The sequence below is a fragment of the Chenopodium album genome, chromosome 18 (genome assembly GCF_948465745.1).
Source record: "Chenopodium album chromosome 18, dcCheAlbu1.1, whole genome shotgun sequence".
Classification (NCBI taxonomy): domain Eukaryota; kingdom Viridiplantae; phylum Streptophyta; class Magnoliopsida; order Caryophyllales; family Amaranthaceae; genus Chenopodium; species Chenopodium album.
The window spans coordinates 13990644-14018191 of record NC_137851.1 but is presented as its reverse complement, the minus strand read 5'-3'; the positions used below and the strand labels follow the sequence as shown (position 1 = coordinate 14018191).

Here is a 27548-nt window from a genome sequence, read left to right as displayed (position 1 = left end):
TGAAAATTACCATGCATGGCACGGGACCTAACCTAATATTTTTTTATTACTCGAGTCATTATATTTATACAATTTTTATAATATTATTGTAAAAAATATTTAATGTAGTTTAACCTAGTGATTTATAAGCCTCATTCTTAGTTAGCATGGGCCAATAAAAGGAGTGGATAGCAAGAGCTGGTTAGAGAGTCATTATCATGCAAATTAAATTGATATCATTATCTCCTTGCTTCCTTACTCTCAGCTTATAAAACTCAGCAAATTAAATCGAAGTTCATTACTACACTATCTATATTTCACCTTCTTCCCTAATCAAGCAAGAAAGAATTAAGAGTATTTAATAGTTCATATAGAGTGTACGCTTAGTTAAAGTTGGTTATCATGTGGAAGTTGAAGATAGCAGACGGCAAGGATCCATGGCTAGAGAGTCTAAACAACTTCACCGGTCGACAACACTGGGAGTTTGATCCGGAGGCTGGAACAACGGAGGAACGGGCCGAGGTTGAGAGAGCAAGGAAGGAGTTCAAGAGGAACCGTTTCAACATGAGGCAAAGTGCTGATCTTCTAATGAGAATGGAGGTCAATTGTGTGTGTGTGTTTTTTTTTTTTTTGTGTGTGTGTGTGTGTGTTTTACACTTTCTTAGTCAACCTGTAGCTCAAAGTTATTTGACTTTTTCTTACTACTAACCCTAAGTTCATGAATTTAAGTTTGGTATTTTAGTATCTATATTTATCACTACAAAATTTTCCTCTAAAATTGCTTATAAGTTATAACATCATTTTTTCCCATAATTTTGTCCTTCCAAATTCAATATTGAAAAGATAATTCTACAAGTGTGGAAATCAATTAACAAAAAACCCTCCTTTTGTGGATTATGGGGTATTATTTTATACTCTTTATTTATTTTATTTTATTTTATTTATTTATTTATTTATTTTTATTTATTTTTTTTGTGTTTTACACTTTCTTAGTTAACCTGTAGCTCAAAGTAGTTTAACCTTTTTTCTTTTTTTAAGACTACTAACCCTTAGTTTGTGAGTTAAAGTTTGGTATATACACTAGAGAATTTGACTTACAAAATAGCTGTATTCATTTTACATCCAAAAATTATACTTTGCACATATAAGTTATTTCAATTTTTAATATACGAGTATAGATTATATGTTTTTTTTGACGTGGTCAAGAATATAATGGAGGTAACATGATGTGATTATTTTGATTAAATTTTTTAAAAAAATGTTTGGACAGTTGAGAAAGGAAAGGCAAATGTGGAAATGGTTAAAGGGGTGAAGTTGAAGGAAAGAGAGGTAATAGGAGAGGAAGCAGTGACCATAACACTGAAGAAGGCCATCAACTTCTTTATCAGTATTCAAGCCCATGATGGTCACTGGCCTGCTGATAATGCTGGCCCACTTTTTTTCATGCCTCCATTGGTAAGTCATTATTATTTACGTAGTAAAAAAAAAATTATGGTTGGGGAGGAGAATTATTGCTCTTGCTTCTGTTATTTCGTATTATTTGTAACATTTTACTGATGCATATGTTACTCCCTCCATTTTGTAAAAGTCGTAATATTTTTAGTGGCACATACGCCAATGTTCAAATTTAACTATTAATATATATATATTACTATGTATTAAGAAGTGTAAAAAGTTATATATTGAAAATAAACCTGATTAAGGTTGACCTGCCCCGATTTTGGGTGGGTTTGGGCATGTTTTTCTGGCCTGAAATTGGCCCGACCTGATTTTTTTTTGGCGGGTTTGGGAATGCGGTTTTACACATTTTTAGTTGATTTTTTTGGCTCAGCCCGAAAAGCCCACATGCCCCCCCCCCCCCCCCCACCATTTTGGTCGGGTTTGGGCACAAAAATTCCGGCCCAAAATTTGGCCTGACCCAGCCCGAGGAGTAGGCTAATTTTTTCGTCTTCGACCCGGCCCGACTCCCCCAATGATCACTTCTAATTGAAAAATGACTAATCCAAAACTATTTTACATGGCAACATATGTTTTTTTTATATATTGGTAAGAAAATATAATCAAAATTGGCATATGAATAGTGCAAAAGTCAAAATGTTGCAATTATTATGAAACACAAGGAGTAATGCACAAGTTTGATTACTAATACTATCTCCGTTTTTTTTAGTTGATATAAACCATTTGACTTTTACACTATTCACAAACTACACTTTGACTACCTTTTGTGATTTATAGCTATGATAAAACATAATTAAGGGAGATCATCTTAGAATCATCTCAATGTATACTTGTATTTCATTAATATTCACTTTTTTATAATTTTATAACATCGGGAATTAGAGATATTAATTTTTAAAATAGTGCATTAACAAGCATGAAAAGAGAATGGTGTCAACTAAATAAAAACGAAAGTAGTACTAATTATACGTTATTAGAATTAAAGAAATTAACGTGATATAATGGATATACATATTAATACTAATTCGACAACATTTTATATAAAAACATTTGTGTTTTATGCATTAGTAAAAATAGATATTAGAGGAAGTACTCATATACACTAACACGCATGGTAACTTTTGTAATTAACTTCTGCCAGCTTTACTATTATGATTAAATATTTAAATACATACTAAGTAAAGCTTGGGAGAGTTGGCAAAAATTCACCTTGTGAGTTTGAGGTCATAAGTTCGAGCCATATATCAACTACATTTGCTTGGGAATAGGGAGTTTTCTTACCTCCTAGCTCTACTCTCAATCATTGATTGCAGAGTTAGGCTGACTTACCTATGAGAGGTGCCGGTTCAATAGAATCAGTCCTTTATATTTTATCTTTTTAAAAAATACTACCTCCGTCTTTTTAGTTGACACATTTTGACTTTAACACTGTTTACACATTCCTCTTTATCCGTGATTTGTGTTTTATATGTAAATAAAAATATACTTATGTGAGATGTTGTTAGATTTATCACGATATAAGTCCTTTATATTTTATCTTTTTAAAAAATACTACCTCCGTCTTTTTAGTTGACACATTTTGACTTTAACACTGTTTACACATTCCTCTTTATCCGTGATTTGTGTTTTATATGTAAATAAAAATATACTTATGTGAGATGTTGTTAGATTTATCACGATATATATTTTCAATATATCAACTTTTCATAATTTTTACACATCGATTTAAAGATATTAATGATGAATTTGTGCATTTACAAATGTAATTAAAAAAACATGTCAACAAAAAGAAAACAGGGAATTTTTTTATTTTATTTTTATTTTTTTACACACAGAGACATAGAGTACTAATAGAAAAGACGTAAGACATAACTAAATGAGTCAACTTCATCCTTGAAAAAAATAAAATAAAAAATGAGTCAACTTCATCCACGTTTTAACTGTTAACCTCATTAATGCTGTGACATGCGATGGATCACTCTAGTCACTTTTTGGCCTTAAATATTTGGTACCGGAGTATTTTGGTAAGGGAGGTGTTAAATACGTCAACAATTTTTATCAAAATCGTCAACATTTAAGGTGAATGGACACCAATACCCTTATTATACCCCCCACCCACCTTCCTCTTTCTCTTATATTTTTTTCTCTCTCGTCACCCCATAAGGGCCCCTACCATCGTACCACTTCCCAACCACCATCAATATAATTACAACAGTCAACAGCAGCACATGAAGGGCAACAGCGGTAGTACGTCGGAGGTGGAAGGGCAACCGCGTTGACGATCGGAGGTGGATGGGCAGTACCTCTGATTTTTTTTTTTTTAAAAATGTCCGTCACTCACAATCGGCACCCAAAACCGATTAAACACCACGGTAACCGGTTTTGGACGCCAGTCAACTGTAGTCGATCGGTGTGCAAAACCGGTCACCTGGGATGGTAACCGGTTTTGGACGTCGGTTACCTTGGTCAATCGACGCTGGAAACCGATTACCGTCCCGGGTGACTAGTTTTGAGCGTCGATTGGGCTGGTCTCCTGAATAAAAAAAAAAACCACTTTCCCGCGCGATGAGGGAAGGTGGTGGGTCGTCGATTTTCTAATGGTGGTTGACTGCTGCCCGCTGTTGGTGGTTGCCGGAAATATAAGGAGATTGTTGCCAGTTAAAAAAAAAATTTGTACCTTTTGCCCTCTTGGTAGTTGTTGGCGGTGATGGTGTAGTGGGTGGTGTTGGTTGTGGGTAGTGATGGTGCAGTGGGTAGTGGTAGGGGTGAGCAAAAATTCAGGGTACCCTGATGTGGAACCGGAACCTGTTCGGAACCGCAGGTTCCAAACCCGGAACCTGTTGAACAGGTTCTAGTTCCGGGTAATTAAATTAGGAACCTGTTGCAACAGGTTCCGGTTCCGGGTAATAAAATTTTGGACCTAGAACCTGTAGGGTACCCTGTTAGTACATGTTCCCTATAGGATACATGAAACCGAAACCTATATGGTATTGAATATTCTAGACAAGTAGTGTTGGTTTGTTATATTTGAAGCAGTGTACTAAAGTTGTAAGCTTTTATTGTGAACATCCATTTTTAAAAATATAGAATTGTCACAATTATCAAGTAATTATTAAGCTTACTTTGAAAAACAGGGTACCCTGTTTAGGAACCGGAACCTGCAGGTTCCGGTTCCGGTTCCCAATTCTTAGGAACCTGTTGCAACATGTTCCGGTTCCGGTTCCTATTTTTAAGAACCTGTTGCAACAGGTTCCGGTTCCGGGTACCGATATTTTTACAGGGTACCCTGCTACGCTCACCCCTAGGTAGTGGTGGTCGTGGTGGCGTGGGTAGTGGTTGACGATTCAGTCTGTGGCTGGATAGATTTAGGAGAGAGAAAGCAAAGTGGGGATAAGTAAGGGTAATTTTGTCTCTTCATTACTTTTGTTGGTGATTTGATAAAAAACGTTGGCGGTATTTAGCAATTCACTTTGGTAATTAGCTCGTAGCTATTCCTTTATCTCTAATTTTTTTTTTTCCAAAAATATATGGGTTATATTTTAAAATTTTTTGGGTCATATTTGGTACGGAGTATTTTAGCAATTAGCTAGTAGCTTTTCCCTTTTTTTCCAGTTTTTTGCCCCATCAATCAATCAATCAATTAACCTATACTAAAAGCGAACTTAAAATAACACTTGTTACGATGTCATTAATAATTTTCCCTTCTTTTTGCACTTTTCTTTTTTTTTTTTTGCCAAATTTTGATGACTTCCATTTTATAAGCTACAATAATACTTATTTCTATTTTGACAACATATCTAATCCAATCATACTCAATTAATTTTTTTTAACATATATTTTATATACTATTAATCTTTTAGTTATAAATATACTAACATAGATTAAAAATAAGGTATTAAAATATATCATTGTCCAAGATTATTATAATATTAAAAAGGAGTATCAATTTTTTCCTCCAACATTAATCATTTGACAATAAAATTTATTTTAATTAAAAATAGAAAAATCATTTTTGTAGCGTAATTTGTATGAATCTTAAAATTATACATAACGTTTATACAAACAGCTGAACAAAATTATTTTATTATATTATACTCCCTCCGTTTTTTATAGGCTAGAGTTGGATTTGCACATTTGCCGAGACACAACTTTAATTATCAACATCTTTAATTAGAGATTATTAAAAATTATGATTTTTTTTATATATAAAAGCAGACAATATGACAAATTTAACAACATAATATATGATCATATTTATATTGTATATTGGTAAAATAAATTAAGTAAATGAGGACACATGAATAGTGTAAAATATTTTAACTCAACATATATTGAAAACTTCAATCTAATTACTCTACACATTTTATACAATGTGATTATTAAAATTAAAATAAAAACCGCTACTACTCACTATAAATATATTTTAAAAAAGTTTATTACGGAATACTAATTATCCTAAAGTAATATAAAATCAACTAAATTTTCATTTAATGCCGGTCAAAGTGTGTCAACAAAAATATAAGGACAAATGTATTTATATGAGTTCGTATATGAGTACTAACCTTTTTTTTTTTTTTAAGACATATACGGGTACTAACCTAAGCTTATATTTTCATTTTCTTATATAAAACCTAATAGCTTCTAAATTTCTATTACTAAATTATTTTTTTATAAAATTCAAAATAATAACCTTTATGCATTTGGTATAAATTAAAATTCAAGTTATTTTGTCACAAATATTTTTTTTTGGATAAATTATTGTTAAATTAACAACCATTCTTTATTCCCCTCAAAAAAAAAAAAAAAAAAAAAAAAAAAAAAAAAAAAAAAACCATTCTTTATAATTTTTGTTGTAAAGTTTAATTATAATCGTGCATGGCACGGGACTTAACCTAGTTACAAAACTATGGGTCAAACATTAAATCTTTTACCGTAAAATACTCTTTATCTATACGAAATAATATAATTACGTGGGATTTTGTTGGATTCATTTTTTTTTTTGGAAGAAAGACGGGCTAGTTTATTATTCATTAAGCATCAAAGTATCCGATAGTACATATGGAGAGATATCACTAGGATAATGATTCTCCCATACCTGTTCTACCCCAAAGGAACTAGCCTAGCGAGATGATGGACAACAAAGTTCCCATCTCTCAACACATGAGACAAAGCGACAGACTTAAAACAAGAGCCTAAGTACATAATATCTCCAAGGATTGAATTAAGATCAGAAAAGAAGATCACTCCCTTTGTCAACTTGTTGATAAGCAGTTGGCAATCAGATTCAAGCACAATGTCCTCATAGCCATACTTCCTGCCTAATTTCAAAGCAAAATCCAGTGCCTTGGCTTCAACAATCTCGAGTGGCCAATAAGCTTTGATCCTTCTGACAGCAGAGTACAAAACCCTTCCTTCGTGATCCCTTGGGACAGCTCCCAACCCTACCCAACCCTCATCACGAAGGCAGGCATCAGCGTTGAGCTTGATGAAACCAGCTGGTGGAGCAGCCCAGTTCTTTACACTAGCTGGTCGCTTCACAGGGGCTGCTTGGTAAATTTTTTGCCGAGTAATTGCCATGGTCTTCCACCCATCTTGCCACTCTCCCCAAGAGAATATCATTAGGCGTTGTTTTGTTTTCAAACATCTTTTGATTTCTCTCAAACCATATGCACCAAGCAAGGAAAACTCCTCTTTGAATCATTTTTGCATCCAACTTTCCCCAGCTCACAATAAGATCACAAAAGGACCCTGCCTCTTCCTATTTCACCATTGGCAAACACCTTCTCTCAACCTAAAGATCACGCACTCGGGTACAGTTAAAGATGGCATGTTCTGCTGTTTCATCTTCTCTGCACCAGGAATAGTAGGCATCAGTTGCCATATGTCTTGTTAGAAGCAGCTTCTTGGCCGGTAAGGTACCAGTACATAGTCTCTAGAGAAAATGGCGCACTTTCGGGCTTACATTCATACCCCATATGTCAACAAAAGCACGATGAAAATTATCTAGGTTACACCCTTTCCCGATCATGTATGAGGTCTTTATCGAGTACTCGCCATCCTTCGAGAATGCCCAGATTATCTCATCCTCCCCACCTCGCCAACTTAGAGGGATTGCAAGAATGCATTTTGCATTTCTCTCATTGAAAAGGCCCCAATCAGCTCTACATTCCACTCTCTTCCTTCAGCAGAGATAATGTCTTTAACCTGACACACCTCCTCCACAACCAAGCTTGTGAGAAACCTCCCCTCTTCATCAGCTACCCAAGGATCGCCCCAAATCTTCACCTTTTTTCTATCCCCAATGCGCCAAATATACCCCTCTAGAATTAGAGACTTTGAGCTCCAAACACTACTCCAAGAGTAGCTACCAGCACACCCCAATTGAGCCTCTAAAAAGGATCGGTTTGGGTAATACTTTGGTCGCATAACTCGGCCTAGGAGAGACTCAGGTTTTCGGATCAGCCTCCAAGCTTGACGCCCTAGCAAAGTGTCATTGAACACCCCTAGATCCTTAAACCCTAACCCCTCACCCCCCCCCCCCTCCAAACACTTCAGGGTGCCATGGCAGACTTGATGCTCTTTATAACATTCACTAGAAGTTTATAGACCCGCATCAAATAGGTCGGAATAGCCTGAATCACAAACTTTAACAGAATTTCCTTCCCGGCTCTAAAAAGTGATTTCTCCTTCCAACCCTGCAATTTCTTCCAGATTCTATGCAACAAAGCCTCAAAAACCACTCTTTTCGATCTATCAACCACAGTTGGAATACCGAGATATTTTTCATGTCTATCAACAAGCCGCATTTTAAGTAGACTCAACAACTCCTTTCTCCGATCCGTAAGAACCTCTTTGCTAAAAGACACTTCCGATTTCTCATAATTAATTTTCTGTCCGGATGCTACTTTATACTATTTGATAATATCAACTATTATTTCGCATTCTTGTCGGGTAGATCTAGCAAAGAGTAAACTGTCATCGGCAAACAAAAGATGTGAGATTTCAAGGCCATTGCGGCTTGCCTTCGCCTCGTGGAGCTTCCCTTCCCGTACTTTACTCTGCAACATCTTCGAGAAAACATCAGCCACCAGAATAAATAAATACGGGGATAAAGGATCTCCCTCACGTAACCCTCTGGATGGAGTTACAGAGCCACTCACTCCTCCGTTATAAACAAAGGAGTATGAAACAGTCGACACACAATCCATTATCAGATTCATCTTATTGTACGTAGTATATTTTATTAATATTTAGTTTTTATACTCTGTAATTTTTATGCCTATTAAAATGGAGAAAAAAAAGTGTTAAGACGCGTCTTAAAGAATGTAAAAAGTCAAATATGCAAAATATTAAGTATAGAGGGAGAAGTTGATATAACTAGTTACAGTATATTAAATGGTTTTATTAACTGGTTGCATTTAATATATTTTTTATTATTTTTTTTTTCCTACTGAGTAGATTCTGTAAATGATAGTCATAATAGTACTATGTACCAAATTCACACGAAAAGTATTCCATACAAAGTCATGATATCGCATTGATAAATAAACTTTCAGGTAATGGCACTATACGTTACAGGAGATCTCAATAAGATTTTATCCCCTGAACACCAAAAGGAGACAAAGCGTTATATCTACAATCATCAGGTATTTAAATAGTGTAATACACCAGTAGAACACTCTATTGTCCTTTGTTTTTCCTCATAACATATAATTAATTGTCCTATTTTCTGCCTATTTAATACAAAGTACAATTATTATTATTTTTTTTTTTCGAAATATATTGCAGAATGAAGACGGAGGATGGGGATTCCACATAGATAGCCATAGTACCATGTTTGGTTCAGCAATTAATTACATTGCCCTAAGGTTGTTGGGAGAAGGCCCTGATGATGGCGAAGATAACGCGGTTGCAAGGGGTCGTCAATGGATCCTTGACCATGGTGGTGCTACGAGCATTCCATCTTGGGGAAAATTTTGGCTCTCGGTTTGTTTATAATCTCCTTCTTTGCTACGTGGTTTCTTGTTTAATTGGAAGTAGCTAGCTAGAACACTACACAATTTGAGCCATACACTTGTGCACAACGTGAGCACCATATATGCTTTCGTTACAAATGACGTTCATAACGTGTGAGTTCTTTTGAATTTACTTTCATGTTATGCTCCTTAAACGGCTGACATAAATAAAGTGAAAGTGGATTCAAAAGAACATGATCATTAAAAGATCATAGAAAGCAACTAAAATGACTACTAGAGAGTAAAATATGTGGCATTATAGTCTATAGACCATGATATATATTAACTACTATACATAGTTTGTTGCATAATCTTTTTATCTCGAGTAATACAAAAACTTGTAACAAGCTGGCCCTTCATTTGGTTTTGGATCAATTACTTTAGGTGCTTGGAGTGTACGAGTGGGATGGGTGCAACCCAACGCCTCCAGAGCTTTGGCTACTCCCTGATTCATTACCGATGCATCCAGGTTCTCATACTACTCTATACATCCATACTTATGTAGTGCTACATGTAATTTATCTCTTACAAATAGGCTATATTCAACTTTTATTGAACAAATCATACGTACTCCGTACAAGACCTGATAATTCTGACCCGACCCGAATGACCTGACCCGTGACCCAAAAATTGACCCGAAGCCGAACTAACCCGCCCCGACCCAAACACGACCCAAAGTGGAGTTGACCATAACATAACCCGATGCCCGAAATGGCCCGACCTGAAGTTGACCCAAAACCATAAGTTGACCCAACCCGAAGTGACCCGAATTAGTTGACTCGAACCAACACAACCCGAAGTGACGCAATAAGTACTCATGTTTTTTTTTTTTACCTTTTTTTTTTTTTTTTTTTTACAGAATTTTAGTTTAGTTTCTAATTATTATATAAAAGCTACTACTATTATTGAAATAAGAGGGAATTTTCCCACAAATTTTCTAAGTGAATTTATATTTGGCGACCTGACCAGAACTTGACCAGACTTGAACTGACCCCGACCCAAATTAACTCGACTCGGACTTGACCCAAAAACTAGTCTTGAAAATTGACTTGACTCAAACAGACCCAACCCTTACTGACACGGCCCGAACTGACCCGACTCGAACTTGACCCGACCATAACTCAACCCGAAGTGTTGACCCAAAACTAGAACTGACCCGAATTCAACCCAAATATTTGCTGACCTGAAAGCGACCCGACTGAAAATGACCCGACCCGAACGACTTGTTTGCCAAGTCTACTCTGTACTAACTTTGACGGTACATTTATAATGCATGGATTATAAATGGCAAAAAATTTAGATAAATCAACAATTTTGTCCGGTTAGCATGACATTTTGGTAAATAAATCAAAAATTATAGGACCCATATATGATAAAAAAAAGTTGTTGATATATTTACATTTTTGCCATTTTGTCTAGTCATCATGACATTTTGGTAAATAAATCAAAAACTGCGAGATCCATATATGACAAAAAATTGTTGATTTATTTACATATTTGTGATTTGGTAAACATATTTTGTTTATCAAGAGAACAAACTTGTATTTTCTCTTTTTTACTTGCCCATTATATATAGTGATCAAAGTTTAACAATTTGGATGTAATTCTCGATGTTACATCTATAACTTTATACTAAAGGCGAACTTTGAGATGACACATGTCATCTTCTAATTAAAAATTTCCCACCTAAATGTGATTTATTTATTTATTTTTATTTTTTTGCCAAATATTAACTTCTACATAGTATATATATTTGGCATCAAATTTCTTCCATACTACCAATATATAATTTCATATCTTTCTTACCATTTTTATTGGGTATTAAAGTAGTAATTTTCTATAAGTAGACTTTTTTTTTAGGAAATTTTTCTATAAGACTTTAAATTATTATTATTATTATTTTTCTCTAATTATATGTATATGTTGTACTTTGTATTTTATTTTTCAAGAATAAATCCATCAACAATTTTCGATGAAAAGTAAAAGAAATGAAATTGTAAGAATCTATACTTTTTGTAAATATAATACAAATATGCAATCCTAAATAATTACTCAAATTATATATTTATACATAACTATGTATTTTTTTTTGTTTTATATCATAGGAATATTAGACAAAAATACCCATTGAATACAATCATAACAATAGTACTAATAAAACAATAATTAAATTCTCCACGATTCACTAAAAATGAAACAAATAATTAATTAAATTACGCATGTGCCTATCAAAGTCTGGGACTAAAAGTCGCACAGGTATTGACCTTGATTTTATTGTTATAATGTATTGTGTATAATGAAGTTATTTTTTCTGTAGTAATAACTAAAATTTGTAATTCGTAATAAAATTTTGTAAAAAATCGTGCATTGCACTTATTTATATTATAAAACAAATTCATAAGGAATATTGTAAGATTCGTTTAGAGTTTTTTTAAAAAAAAAAATTTATATGTAATATATCAACCTAAATATTGTACCGTAGTTTTTCAACTTAAATATTTTTTAATATTTTTTAAAGGTGAGAATATGAAACATTACGAGATCCTCCTCACGAGGGGAGTTCCTAATTCATACAAAAAAAAAAAAAAAAGAAGACAATATAGAGAAGTAACCGTAGTTTTTCTGTACATCGAATGTGTAACAAATTATTGAATGTAAAATTAACAAGAAAAACATACACATATTTACGTTGTTCACCAACAATATGTTGGCTATGCCCACGGGCAGACAAGAGTAATAATTTTATTGATCTTAGGGAAAACAAATTACAGATTTTGAACAGATTTCAAAACCAATCACAGAATTGGTTATCTCTCGGATTTCTAATATTATCTTTCTTAGAACTCACAAATGAATAATCAATTAAGGCTAGGAAATAACCTAGGGATATTTATGATAACCCATAGACTATTAGAAAAGATAGACTTTATTCTAGGAAACAAAGTACACGAACAAAGTATCCAAAATCGGCCAAAATTGCTGAGGCACAGACTTGCCTCACGTCCAAAAAGCACCAAAACTCAAAATATGCTGAGGCATGGATGTGCCTCGTCGGAACTCCGTCTAGGAACGGACGTGCCTAGCTGAATACTTGTGAAGCTCGTTGAGGCACGGACGTGACTGCTTTATAAGTCTTCAATACTTCTTCGTCGAGGCATGTCCATGCATTCCTAAGGCATGGACATGTCTTGCCCCATTTCTTCCTGGTCCCCCAATCGATAGCTCTCGACTCAGGGCTAAAAGGCATATTTCTTACAGAATGTATTTTAGTAAGGCAAATATAATTACTACAATACCACATCAATCAGTACTTCAATATAGGATTTTAATTTTGATAACAAATAAGTCATATACCTAATATCTAGAGACAAATATTAGGGGCCGTTTGTTTAGGGTTAATCATCAAAGGGAATGGGAATCAACTGTCCTCATTCCCTTTATTGTTGTTTGTTAGACCATTTTTCCCATTCCCTTTACCCTCTTCATTCCCCCAAATCCCTCTAAGTTCATTCCCCACCCCCTCTAGACTTTTCTATTCCCATTCCTTGACCACCATCTCACCACTATACCACCACCCTCTTACTACACTCACCATCGGGAAATCAGCCACCGCACCGCCGCTCTACCCCTAACTGTTTGCCGAACCTCCTCCGATCGTTCACCGCACCTCCTCCGGCCGTTCGCTGCACCTCCACCGCCCTTCCCCTCCGTCGTAAAACTTTCCCCAGCCCCCGCAAAACCCTAAAAACTCCCCTCCCTCCCCGTAAAACCGTCAACCGCCTCTCCCACCACCCTCGAAACCCTAGTGCCTAGGGTTTCGAGGGTGGTGGGAGAGGCAGCTGACGGTTTTACGGGGAAGGAGGGGAACTTTTAGGGTTTTTCTTACCTAAGGAAGGTTTTTCGAGGGAGGGATGAGCCGCGGTGGGGCCAGCTAGGGGTGGGGGAGGGCTGGCGAAGGGCGACGAGGGGCGGGGGAGGGCTGGCGAAGGGCGGTGACTTGTTTGGTGGCTGGAAAAGGTGGAATTAATGAAATAAGTGGTGGTTGTGGTGGTGGGATTGTTTCCCTTTGTTTTTAAAACAAACAACAAAGCAAAAATAAGGTATTTTCATTCCATTCTCTTTGTTCATTCCATTCTGATTAAACCGTGCGAACCAAACGGCCCCTTAATACTTCCTCCGCCCTTTTTTACTTGACCCGCTTTGACTTTTACACTATTCATCACCTCTTCTTTGACTATCTTTTGTGATTAATATGTAAGGAATAACATATTTATGTAGGATCTTTTTGAATTCGTCTCAATAAGTATTATCATAATATATAACTTTTGTAATTTTTACTTATGGAGAATCAAAGTTATTGATCATTAAAATTTTACATTGACAAGCGTAATAAAAGATACAGGTTAAAAAAAAAAAAAAAAAAAAAAAAAAAAAAAAAAAAAAAAAAAAAGAGGAAGTAATATACAAGTATATTTTTATTTGTTTGTTTTTGCTTTATATACCCACAGAATAGGCTTTTTTTTTTTTTTTTTTTTTTTTTTTTTTTTTTTTTTTTTTTTGTTAAATCGAAATCCAACATTACCCTTCGGTTTGCAGGGAAAACTTTGTGCTATTGCCGATTAGTGTACATGCCAGTATCATACTTGTATGGTAGGAGATTTGTTGGTCCAATCATTCAACTCATTCAGTCACTTAGAACAGAAATTTACCCCCAGCCCTACCATGAAATTAACTGGAACAAAGCTAGAAACTCATGTGCTAAGGTAAGCTCTAGAATTTCTTACGACGTAATGACTAATTTTGGACACAATCGAGCATAATTATATAGTTTACACAACTAACAACTTTTTCTAGGAGGATCTTTATACTCCACATCATGTGTTGCAAGACATGATTTGGGGAATTCTTCACCACATTGGTGAGCCAATCCTCAACCGTTGGCCCTTCTCGAAACTCAGAGAAAAGGCGCTCAAAACAGCAATAGCAAATGTACACTATGAGGACATTAACAGCAGATACTGCTGCATTGGTTGCGTTGAGAAGGTACACATTATTACCATTCACAATGATTACAAACAAGCCCTTAGCCCTCCATTTGTGTCTTTACTTTCTTTTGTTGTATTCCTTATTAAGCACTTGTGGCACAGGTACTTTGTTTGATGGCTTGTTGGGCGGAAGATCCAAATTCAAAGCATACAAGAAACATCTAGCCAGAATCCCAGATTATTTGTGGATTTCTGAGGATGGGATGAAGTTTACGGTAATTTTTAGTAACGAGGCAAAATTGTGGCATAACTCACTAACACAGTAACAATGTTGTGTAACAATAATTTTTCGTATGCAATTTACTTATGATCCTCATACAAATTTGGGAACAGGCCCTTGGTTGCCAAACTTGGGATGCAGCACTAGCATTTTACGCAATATATGCCAGTGATCTTACTGATGAATATGCAAAACCACTTAAGAAAACCCACAGTTTTCTCAAAGCCTCGCAGGTTTTATTTCACTCGACAAACGCCTTTTTTTTTTATTTTTTTTTATTTTTGTTTTTATCTTTCTAATAACTACTACCTTTGTTCCTTTTTAATTGCAACAAAGAAAATTTTCATATCTCACAAAATATACTCCGATATTGTATTTAAAAAGTAACGAAAGTAGTATAAAATATCATGAGATATTTTTGACATATGTGAAACATATGTAAGAAGCGAACTTTTTAAACCTTTAATTTTTCATAGAGAATAATTTCTTATGAATATCATTTCGAGTATTTCTAATGTATAAAACATCTCGTGAAACTTCTCGTAATATTTTTACTCATGTCATCATGTACTTAACGCAAGTATCTAAATTGTATAAAATGTGATGCTCTATTGCAATATATAGGTTAGGGAGAATCCATCAGGAAATTTTAAGGAGATGTATAGACATATTAGTAAAGGTTAATGGACTTTCTCAACACCAGATCACGGCTGGCAAGTCTCTGATTGCACTGCAGAAGGACTCAAGGTGATTGAATACAAACATTTTCAAACAGAAAGCAAAATATTATATTTCATTTAAATTGTATGCTTCATGATAAAAAAAAAATGAGAACTAGCTATTTCCCTTTTTTAATATGATGGTATATTTTAATCATTTAATTTAATGATTATTGATCATATAATCTTCAAATGAGCAAAAAATAACATTAATGCGCCTTAAAAATAACTTATATGTTTGTATATAAAAATTTCATTAAATTCAAATGAGCAAAAAAATAACATTAGTGCACTTTAAAAATGACTTATAAGAGTGTATAAAAATTTCATGAATTTCAAGCTTAAAACAACTTGAAATACTATTATCCAAGCGATTGCTGTGGTTGCTTGCTTTACCAGAAGATTCTGTATCCTTTTTTGCTTATGGTTATTTTCCAACGGTATTGTTGTATAGGTTGCACTACTATTTGCAAAAATGTTTCCTGAACTTGAGGAAGAGAAAATGGAAGCTAAGCGCCTATTTGATGCTGTGAATGTCATTCTTTCTCTACAGGTTTGAGTTATACCTAATAACTGCTTAAATTCCGTGCCACGCACGGTTTTACAAAATTTTATACTCATAGCAATTATGTTATTTATATTAACAATAATTTACTAAAATATTATATTTTTACATGAACCAAAAAAACTTGAATTTTAATTTATACTCATAATAAATCCGTATTTTTTTTTTACAATAAATAATAAATCCGTCAAAGTCATTAAATTGATGTATAAGACTTTATAAATATAAAAGTGAAAGATTTATGAACTATAAGTTATGGTACACCATATAAGAAAAGAGAAGAATTTAGATAAGTACCCTTACAATACTACAATATGCTCATATATGGATAAACTCTTCATTCCTAAATTGTTGTAAAATTTTGATCGACACACATTTTATGTAAATTTATTTATTTTATTTTACTTTGATGGACACAACGTTTTATACAAAGTATAAAAAAAATTAAAAAAAAAAATAAAAAAAATCTAATAACATTCATTTATTTTTAATATAAAGGTTATTACAAACATAATACTATACTTCATATTGAAGCAAGGGAGGAAATTTGAATTCCTGTCCAATTACATACTTTCAATATATATATATGTGAGAATTATTCTGTGTGAGAACACTCTTTATGTTCTAAATTTTTACTCGTATGTTCTAAATTTTAAATCTGATGTTCTAAACTTTTCCTCATGTGTTCTAAATTAAATCAAATGTTCTGAATTAATACTCACGTGTTCTAAACCATAAATTAGTTAAGTATGATGTTAAAAATTTTAAATTAACTTGTTCCAAAATTTTAACTTAAATGTTCTAAATTTTAAAACGTGTTCTAATATTTTTAATTATATGTTCTAGATTTTAAAGCGTATGTTCTAATTGTTACTCGTATGTTTCAAAATTTTACTCACATTTTCTATATTTTATATTTAGTGTTATAAATTTAAATTCACATGTTCGTAATCTTAAATCAAATGTTCTAAATTTTACTCTTATGTTCTAAATTTCAAGTAGATTTTCTAAATTTTTACTCACATGTTCAAATTCTTAAATCAGACGTTCTAAATTACTTACACATACGTTCTAAATTATAATTTGAGTCACGTGTTCTAAATTTTAACAAGTATGTTCTAAATTTTTATTCACATGTTCTAAATTTTAGATCAGTTTTCATATAAGTATAAATTCTCACATATGGACCTATTCTCACCGGATCCCTATATATATATATATATATATATAATTGAGATCATGTGAGAACCAAGGTGAATAATAGGAACTAGGAACCAATCTCAGCCTTTAATCACGCTACATCTGACGGCTCACATCTCACCCGCAACCATTAATGGTATTTTCGTAATTTTGCGAATTTTAATATTTTTTTTTCCAGTTTTTTAACTTTTAAGGCAATTTCATTTACTTTATGACTGATTTCATTTGCTTTTACTAACTTTTCATTTGCTTTTTAGAAATTAAACTGGAAATCACTTTGTAAAGTTGAAATATTACGAAAATGCCATTGATGAGACGGGAAGCATGTTGATCGCCCGATTAACATGATCTAAGAGCCTAGATTAGTTCCTAGTTCTTATTATAGTCTTGGTTCTCATTAAAACTATATATATATATATATATATATATATATATATATATATATATATATATATATATATATATATATATATATATATATATAATCTAAACCCTTAAATCATGTTAACTTGACGATCCACATGCTTCCCGTGTCACTAATGGCATTTTCATAATATTACAATTTTACAATATAGTTTCCAGTTTCATTTTTAAAAAGTAAATGAGAAATTAGTAAAAGTAAATGAAATAAGTCATAAAGTAAATGAAATTGCCTTAAGTTTTTTTTTAAAAAAAAAAACTGGAAAAAAGTTTTTAAAACTGCAAAATTACGAAAATGCCACTAATGAATGCGGGTGAAACGTGCTCTGTCAAATGGAGTGCGAGTAAAGGCTGAGATTGGTTTCCAGTTCTCATTATTCACCTTAGTTCTCACATGATCTCAATTTTATATATATAATATACATATACTCCCTCCGTCCCATCATATAGTTCTTGTTCGTGTTTTTTCACGATAATTAAGAAATAGGAGGAGAAAGTAGACGAAATACATTAATAAAAATGAAAAGTACAATTATAGACAAAAGTTAGAGTGAGAAAGTGGAGAAAAGTACAAGACATATGTAAAATTCAAGAGTAATATAGGAAGTAGAATAAATAATGTTAAAAAAAAATGAGGATATAATGGTCTTTGCATATTATTCAAAAATAGAAACGGGAACATTTTGGCTCTCCAAAATAGAAAAACAAGAACTACATAATGTGAAAGATATGCTTAAAGAATTTATTTATTTATTTATTTTTATTTTTTGAGGAATTAAAAAAAATATTTGTTAATGTACTTCATATGTAATTGCCATATTAGAAGGTAAATATTATAGAATGTAAAATTTTTGTCATGAGGATTCAACAAATTATAAAAATAATAATAAAAAAAGGCGAGAAATATGTGTCATCTTTGGTTTCGCCTTTAATGTGTAGCTATTAATGATTATTCGATGCATCTTATCCTATCCTATTGTTATAGAGTGAGAATGGTGGTTTTACAGCTTGGGAGCCTCAGCGAACATACCGTTGGATCGAGGTATAACCAACTCTTCTATTGTAATATAGATTAAGTTAAATTCAAAATAAATTTTATAATTTCTAATGAGATGTATTGTCTAATCTCAGAAATTCAATCCAACGGAGCTCTTCGATGATGTTCTAATCGAAAGAGAGTAAGCTTCTATAGGCTAACTTTTTTCATACTCCATAGTCCATAGTTATCAACTAATACTATCGTGTCCATTCTGGAAAAAAAAAATAAAAATAAAAATAAAAAATCCCTTAATACTATGGAAGTTAACTAGAGATAATCATAGACTGGGCCAAGACGATCAGTTGTAGTCTTGTAGAGTTAAGAAAATAACAAACAGAACTCAACTCTTCTAATTTAATGAATATAATCTTGATTTTTTCTGTTATTATAGGCATGTTGAGTGCAGTAATACAAGCTTTTACACTCTTCAAGGAGCAATACCCAGATCACAGGACCAAAGAAATAGAAGACTCCATCTTTAGAGGAATACAGTACATTGAAAGGGCTCAAAACCCTGATGGTTCTTGGTAAATATGCTGATTTTTAATTGAAATGTGATTTTCGTAAGAGAGAAAATACACTTGTGGAATTGAAAGTGATTTCTTTTGGGTTTGTTTTTGCGGGGATAGGTATGGTTTTTGGGGAATTTGTTTTACCTATGGAACATGGTTTGCAGTGGAGGCACTACTAAGGTGTAATAAAAACTACCATAATAGTCGGGCTGTGCGAAAGGCATGTGAGTTTATACTCTCAAAGCAATTACCTAATGGCGGGTGGGGGCAAAAGCTACCTCTCAAGCTCCAACGAGGTACTCTAATCCACTCCCCTCTCTCCCTCTCTTGTGGTGGTAAAAGCCGCATCTCTTGTCGAGAAATAACATCAGTCTCACGACTTTTCCCTAAAAGTTTAGATTTGTGCATCTTTGGGATTGTGGAACAGGTTTACACAAACCTGAAAGGGAACAAGTCAAATCTGGTGCAAACTTCATGGGCATTGTTAACTCTCATTAGAGCAGGGCAGGTGAGTATAACTGTATTCTATCCTGCATTTCCTATTGCAACTTAAAAAATGACAGCAAACTTAAAACTATGGTTAACCCAAATGGTTCTCAATGTAACAGTGGGAAGTAGATCCCGACCCTGTAGACCGAGGGATGAGGTTGGTAATCAACTCACAGTTGGAAAATGGAGACTTCCCACCACAGGTAATTACAAGGTTTTCTTCTAAAAATAAATCAGTTTTGATATTCAATAATATTACCTCCGATTCTTGAGTTTTACTGCAGCAACATAAATCAAAAAGAACTCAACCTAGCGGGCTAGTGGGTACTTCCTACTTCTAGGAAAGGATAGAGAGCAAAAGATATACTGTATTAAGTATTTAAGTAATAATAGGACCCGAAGAGGTGGGGTAGGAGATGATTATTAATGAATAAAAGAATGTCATAAAGGAAATACAATAAGAGATATGATATTATATGAAGGAACAATTTTCAAATTCATTAAAAAAAGTCGGACGATATCAAAGTTCCTTGATTATGCACCTTTAAGTGGACTCTTTTATAAATAAAAAGAATCATAAAACCACTGAATCAATCAATAGTTAGCAAAAGTAAAGTGCTGATTAAGCAGATTTTAGTTTAATAAAATTACTGGTTTACTATAAGCAAAAATATGCTTTGTTTTTTCAAGAAATCAACAAAGGTAAACCACTAAATAAATAGCAGTTTTGTCCATGGTAAAAAAAAAAAAATTAATAATAAAAAAAAAAGGCTAATTCAATTATCGATTTCAATAAACCGCTAATTCAATTAGCGATGTTATTCAATGAACCGTTAATTCAATTAGTTACCTTAGACAAAACCTCTAATTCAGCAATTTTACTTTGGACAACTTATAATTCAATAATTTTTAAAAAAATTTAATGTGAACTGACAAAAAAACGGGATATTATCTCTTAAGATGGTGTGTAAGCCCTCCATCCCTAAATAAAAGTCTTATTTACTCAAGAGTGATTTTAAAAAATGATAAGCGGTTAAGTTGATTAATTGTAAACTAAAAAAAAAAAAAAAAAGTAATGTTCAGTTATTTGAAGGTGATTAAAAAAGTGGATACTGATAAAAAAAAAAAATGGGACTTTTAAAAACACCAAATTGTAGTAAATGAGACTTCTATTAAGGGACAGAAAGAATATCACTTATCAATATAATAATGCAAAAATTGTTCCAAGGTGAAACCTCTTGTATCCAAGGACCAAGGCTATTCTTCGTGGTAAGAGTAGACTGTTCCTCTATACAAGAATTTGCCTTGGCAACATGAATTTAAAGTTACAAACCCAGACTCTCATTTAACTTCAGTCACAGTACACAGTTTTACTTCTTATCCATGATATCTAACAGCTAAGGTAACTTTATACAGGAAAGCACTGGAACATTCATGAAGAACTGCATAATCGAATTTTCATCATACAGGTGTATTTTCCCCATATGGGTTCTTAGTGAATATTGTCGTGCACAAGCACAAAGATCAGCCATACAATAGCCAACACTCACTGGAACTACAAGAGAGATTGGTCACAAGCTATTAGTATCTATAAAGTATTGCTGCTAAACATCACAGGATGTAGAAGCAAATCAATAAATCATCCTTAGTTGGCTATAATCGAATTTTATGCTCTAGTTTACTATTCTTTGTCAATTTAAGGTTACCGAGGAAACTTCTAAACGGTAACTTCCAAAAGTCAGGTTACATTACAATTTTCACTTATTTTAAGGGCGATTTGTGAAATTATAGGAGTGATTTCCATGAAAATTACTTAAACAAACCAAAATTCTACAATTATGCTGATTTTTAACAAAATTCCCTACATACCGTCCACGTCAGCTAAATAATCCATGATTTTTATTAATTAAAACGCGTGAAACTGCTGATTGAATCAGCGGTTTATAGTTTATTGAACGCTATATAAACCGCTAATTCAATTAGCGATTTTATTGTGAACCGGGAAAAAATTATTTCATATTTATAGACATTGATATGGACGATAGGTAGGGAATTTTGTAAAAAAGTGACGCATTTATGAAATTTTGATCTCTTTAAGCATTTTCTATGGAAATCACTCAAATTATAGTGTGTTAGGTACTGAAAATGTTAAGCTTTTATCCTTTTTAATTTCCAATTGGCTGATGCCAAAAGCACAGCTTTAGTCAGAAAACCTATAAGAAGAGCTTAAAAGGTTCATAAATATCATGGAACCCATTTAAGCAATCCAAAACAAAAACAAAAAGACTTTAGAAAAGAAAAACAGGGTTAAAAGATGATTCTCTAGAGTGAGATTTACATTACTGAAAGGGACATGATTTGACTGGCGAGCCCAGGATCTTGTTGCAGCAGCTCCCCTTCAGGTTGTTTTTGTTCCACTTCCCTCATCTTCTTCTCCAGGTACTCTTTAGAAGTCTGTCACCAAATATAAAGACAATGCATCAAGTTAAAATCTCCAGCAACAAAGTATTCTCTATAAATAAACACATACAACTGAAATTGGGATAAATTTCTGAAATATTGCAAGGTGGTCTTGCTAATATGACAGTAATCAACGATTTGAAAAACAATAAACTGAAAACCAAACAAATGAAAGACTAATTGAGAAGGTAGAAAACAAACAAATTAATAAGCATAAAAACCTGTAAAGAAGCTATTGCAGTCTCGCTATCCTTGAACTTCTGTTCCTGTTCATCCATCAAGACTGATTTTGGCAAAATATTGTTGAGGATTTACCACCATAGATTCTGTAAGTCAAGGAGGACATTCACGTTATTCCTGCATTACAAAGGAAACAAAAACACCAATAAGTACAAAAATCTATAAGGTAAACACTCAACCAACAATACAGCAGTCGCATTCAATTGAACATAGGTCCCAAACTGCACCACACCCAAAAAGCTACAGACATGTGGTTCAATTCATGTATCAAGAACTTATACTGATATTGAACTTACCAATTGATTTGTATGTAGTCGTGTCATCAGGGACTTGTCGCAACTCCTCCAAGGTTAAGTAAGAACATTTCTTTTCTGTTTCTTTCAACAGTATTTGGTTTTGCACCTACATATATATCATAGAACATGGTTATATTTAACTATACGAAAGCATAATAGACAAATTGCAGCCCATGAGACTAATGTACTAGAGGGGAAATTTTGATAAGGAGCATTTAAGATGAGTCACAAGTTATTAAGTGCTAACATCAGACTATAAGAGACATGTACCAATGAACATATCGCACTAAACATGTTCCTCATAACATGTTTTTGGAGAGTAAAAGGATGAGTGATAGGATATGGAGATAGCCTAGAGAAGGATATGTAGATTGCTTCACATATCTACCTGTGTCATAGTCAAGTGTTATGACACTGGATCTGTGGCACTCTCTCGTCTATTGGCAATGAGGGCACAAACCATGTGCGGAAATGGCTTGTCAGCACAAAGCAACACATTCTATAGACGAGGCACTCTGACCTGTTGGCGACAAGAGTGGAGTCAAGGGTGTTGATCAGAGCTTGTGACAGTCCAACAGGGCAAAAGCAGGTTCGACAACGAATTTTGTCTATTTTGAGGGTTTCTAAAATTTTATCTGTTTTTGGGTGTTTTATACATGTGCCAGCATAATTATAAAAATGCCTACAACAACACAAAAGGAATAAAGCGATAAACAATGGGTAGGAAACTCAGATATAATTAATCATTGCCTCCTACAGAGCTTCTTTTGGAATTACATTGTTTTCCCAAATTATAATTTACTCTAAGGTCCACAAAACTTAAGTAAAAGGCCTAGATAGCTTCAAATACATTCATAGAGAGTTGGATTCTAACACTATGCTGCCAGTTCTTCGCTTGGCATGGCTAATGCCAATCCCTGGTGCAAGGATTGCATTTGCTAATGGACAGACAGCATAAAACATTGTAAAAGCTTTGTAAGAGGTACTATTACCCCTTTAACAGTTTACCACATCATGCAATTTAAATTCCAAATTTAGCATGCTAGGTAAGAGGGCCCAGAGGTGTGCCATGTCAAGCGACCTTCTTGGAAATGACCCACTAAAATTCTTTTTTCACCATTGACTGAAATTCTACCAAATAAAACATATTAGGGAGGTCAAGATGTCCGTACCATTTGCACAGAGATATAATGGATCTAAGTTCTTTAAAGAACATAATCATCTTTATAAAAATTTGGAGGGAAAAAATAATTATGAAATACAATCTACAAAGGGAATGAGGCCGTCACAACTACCAAATCATTTGAAGACCTATGTCACTTGACCTTTGGGAAGCAAGCCTCTAAGGAGTGGTAACATCAAGCTTTTGAATATCTCTACTACGCTTGTCCTTAAATAAGCTTCATTTCTCCCAAAATAAAAGTCTCACTATTTATTCAGTCGGAGTCCATCACATATTAATCTTTGGGGAAATTGTTCCGTGTACCCCTAAGGTTTTAAAAAATGCACCATGTACCCTTGAAAACTTTCAAATGCACCATGTACCCTTGAAAACTTTCAAATGCACCATGTACCCCTAACGTTTGTAAATAAATGCACCAAATAACCCTAATCCTCTAACAAATGCACATATCATTGACTTATCAAACTAAAATCATGCCCACACATTGACTCACTTTTAGTACTTTATATTTATGTAGTAAAACCGCCTAAAAACATAAATTAAATCAAAATTTAAACTCCATCGATCATTCTAAATCCTAAATTTTTGGGTGTCAGAATTTGCTTTATTAATTAAGTTTACTTATACTTATATCATTTAGCATTAAAGTAACATTAAACTGTAATAATTTGATGCTTAGATAGTCTCAATTTAACAAAATTAACATTTATTGTGAGTCTAAGGGTATTTAATGCAATTTTATACAAACCTCAAGGGCACACGATGCATTTAAAAGTTTTCAAAGATATACGGTGCATTTTTTAAAACCTCGGGGGTACATGGAACAATTTCCCTAATCTTTTTAATTCACTTTTAATCAAGAAAATCCCTCCAACCCTCATATTTCTCTCTCTTTCTCAAAACAATAAACTATCCCATTACCTTCAAAAAAAAAAAATCAACTTTAATCTACATTACGCCACTATAACTCCTTCCTAAATCCATGTACACCGAATAAACGTGGTGGAAAGGGATGTAACTCTAAAACTTCACACTCTCCTCTTCTGAACCCCTTTTTCTATTTTTGACTACCAATATTAATCAAACTACTAATAACCTAATTCCAACCATATTATGCCTGAGCATAGGTACAAATTCCAATTCCACATAGTCAAATAACTAATTCAATCATTAAACAACAGTAACATGTCTATAACATAGCTCCAAATCTTCCAATGAAAGAAATAGATACAAACAGCATCTTGTTCACCTAGGAGCTAAAAGCTCCGTTTAAGGACAAATATAACATACATGCATCCAGCCAAATCTCAATCATGCACATTCTTCTTTCATTCAAAATCCTAAAAAAAATCACATATAACATAAATTAGGCTAACACTTTCTTCAAAATTTTAAAAATGTACTAAAATATGTTAAAATTTAAGCATTAACATACTGTTCTGCTTGCTTCATCCGCCATTGCAGCAGACAAGGTCAAACTTAATCACTGTTTCAGAAAAATAGCAATTAATCAGAGTGTATTCAAATTTTAAGTAGAAATGAAAACGAAAAGTGAAAAAAAAAAAAAAAAAATTCATGGAGAAAGAGTAATGTAGTTGGGTTTAATTGGAAAAACCCTAAGATCTGTAAATTGATTGAATACTTAATTTATGAAGAAGATGAATGAACGATATTTAGTATGCCAATAAAAATATCGGATTCAATTTTCAGACGGCCTTACCGGAGCCAATTATCCGCGCACACCCACTCATCGAGAGATCTTCTGCTCTTCAAATTCCACTCGTAAATACTTTCTTCTGCTTTAACTTTTATACAATTCACCAACCGTAATTTGTGATTTATTTGTAAGGAAAAAATAATCACGTGAAATCTTATTATAATTGTTCCAATAAATGCTACTCCCTTCGTTTTATAATATTGGTCTCTTATACTATTTTGGGCGTTTTAAAAAGATATCGTCATATTGAATATGTTCCATATTTAACTTAATTTTTTTGGAATTAATTGGTTGTGGATTGATGACATGAATCTAAATAAGGAAATCTCTACCTCGAATTATGCAATTACGATTTATATTTTCCAAAAAAACAATCAAAAACTAAAATAAGGTAAACTAATTATGAATTATTTTGTACTTTAATGTTAGATTCCAAATATTCATCTTTTCTTATTTTATGTGATTGATTCTATATGGGACTAACATTATGAAACAGAGGGAGTATCATGTTGTGAAATAAAAAGAATAAGAGAGAAATTGGGGAGAGAATCAATCGGTCCATAGAATAGTTAAGGTTTTCTTAGAGAACACTAAATCCTAGATCTAGAATATTCTAGAGAATGTAGGAATATAATGGACATCCACAAATATTTCATAACACCCCCCTTGGATTTCAATTATCAAAGACTGTGTCTTATTAAAACCTTACTACGAAAAACTTGTGGGATAAAAACATAGTGAAGGAAAAAGAGATCATTCTTTGTAATACGCTTATAATGCTGCCTCATTAAAAATCTGACCAGGAGAACCCAATGTGAGACAAAACCATGATTAAGGGAAAAGGAGTGCCGCGCGTATTTCTCCCCTGATGAATGCATAACTTGAGATCTTCCAATGTAATGATCCAATGCCTTAGTAATTTCACACTTGTAGTTGAATAACATTCCTTGATAGTTGATCCTCTCTGATATGATCAAACTTGAATATTCTAATCTTCACTGTGAGGATCTTCACTTCTCTACACTTGTGAGAACAATATCTATGTTGTATTTACCACTATCTTATATGACATTTTTGTTTCAAATTGCCTTACCATCAAAATTATACCTACTTCTGGAGGTCGTAAAAGTAGCTATTGAAAATCAAATATTGATAATAATTTATGGCAACTTGTGATGTCTTGATATCATTATCTAAGCTTATATGAATTAGTAATAACACAAGTAATTACTATGTACTTTACTCATGGTTCTTCTGAACCATAAGAAGATTATTCTTACTGTTATATATCTCATTATTATTCTTATTTAGACATTTTGCATTTTATACGAGAGTTCTCCAATGTATACAAAATCGATTAACTCTCACATGGTTAAACTTCAGAATGATATCTCATTAACTTAGTCACCAATACTCTTCATGAGTTTGATAACAATATCATCAACATTGTCATTTTTCAGAGTATAAAATTTGAAGGGCTAGATATTTGAGTACGTTGTATGTAAGTTGTTCATAAACTTTTCATGCATGATTTATAACATGTTATTGGATCATTATCATATAAACTTTCATCACAATTATAAGCCCATCGAGGTATAAATTTCTTCTTGTAAGCCTTCATCTTAATTATAAACTCATCATATCACAAACATTCACATATAACACAATTGTTGTATGGAAGTAATGCATGTAATATGAGATGTAGAATTCATGATAAAATATAAAACTATATATATCAAACTACATCATATACATACAATGAGTAATGCATAAATCTAAGACTCAGACATGCACGTAAATTAATGACTCAAAATGCAAACATTATACAGTGTGGATTTCAGAAATCCATTTTCTAATTGGACTACTAGTCCATGATAAACTTTTGATCATTAGCATTCATATTTCTTTGGACTTCTTGTCCATGATAAAAAAAATTTATTTAGTTTTATGTCGACATCAAAATGGACATATATTTCTAATCCCTCATCCAC

At 33.1% G+C, this 27548-nt stretch overlaps 1 long non-coding RNA gene and 1 pseudogene across 2 annotated transcripts; one reads left to right on the top strand and one right to left on the bottom strand.

Annotated features, from left to right (window-relative positions):
- Window positions 1-243: 243 nt before the first annotated feature.
- Window positions 244-21342, top strand: LOC145591540 (lupeol synthase-like; annotated as a pseudogene). The gene is made up of 18 exons (XR_014102318.1): window positions 244-586; window positions 1250-1434; window positions 8994-9083; window positions 9226-9423; window positions 9837-9921; window positions 14049-14215; window positions 14307-14495; window positions 14600-14712; window positions 14831-14950; window positions 15342-15464; window positions 15891-15989; window positions 18607-18663; window positions 18753-18799; window positions 19052-19187; window positions 19290-19468; window positions 19600-19680; window positions 19781-19864; window positions 21078-21342. The product of XR_014102318.1 is annotated as a lupeol synthase-like (transcript).
- A 129-nt stretch (window positions 21343-21471) lies between these two features.
- LOC145591542 (uncharacterized) lies at window positions 21472-25604 on the bottom strand. The gene is made up of 5 exons (XR_014102319.1): window positions 25561-25604; window positions 25276-25326; window positions 22658-22763; window positions 22343-22478; window positions 21472-22115 (listed from the first exon to the last, which is right to left on the bottom strand). It is a non-coding gene; the product is annotated as an uncharacterized LOC145591542 (long non-coding RNA).
- Between the last annotated feature and the right edge of the window lie 1944 nt (window positions 25605-27548).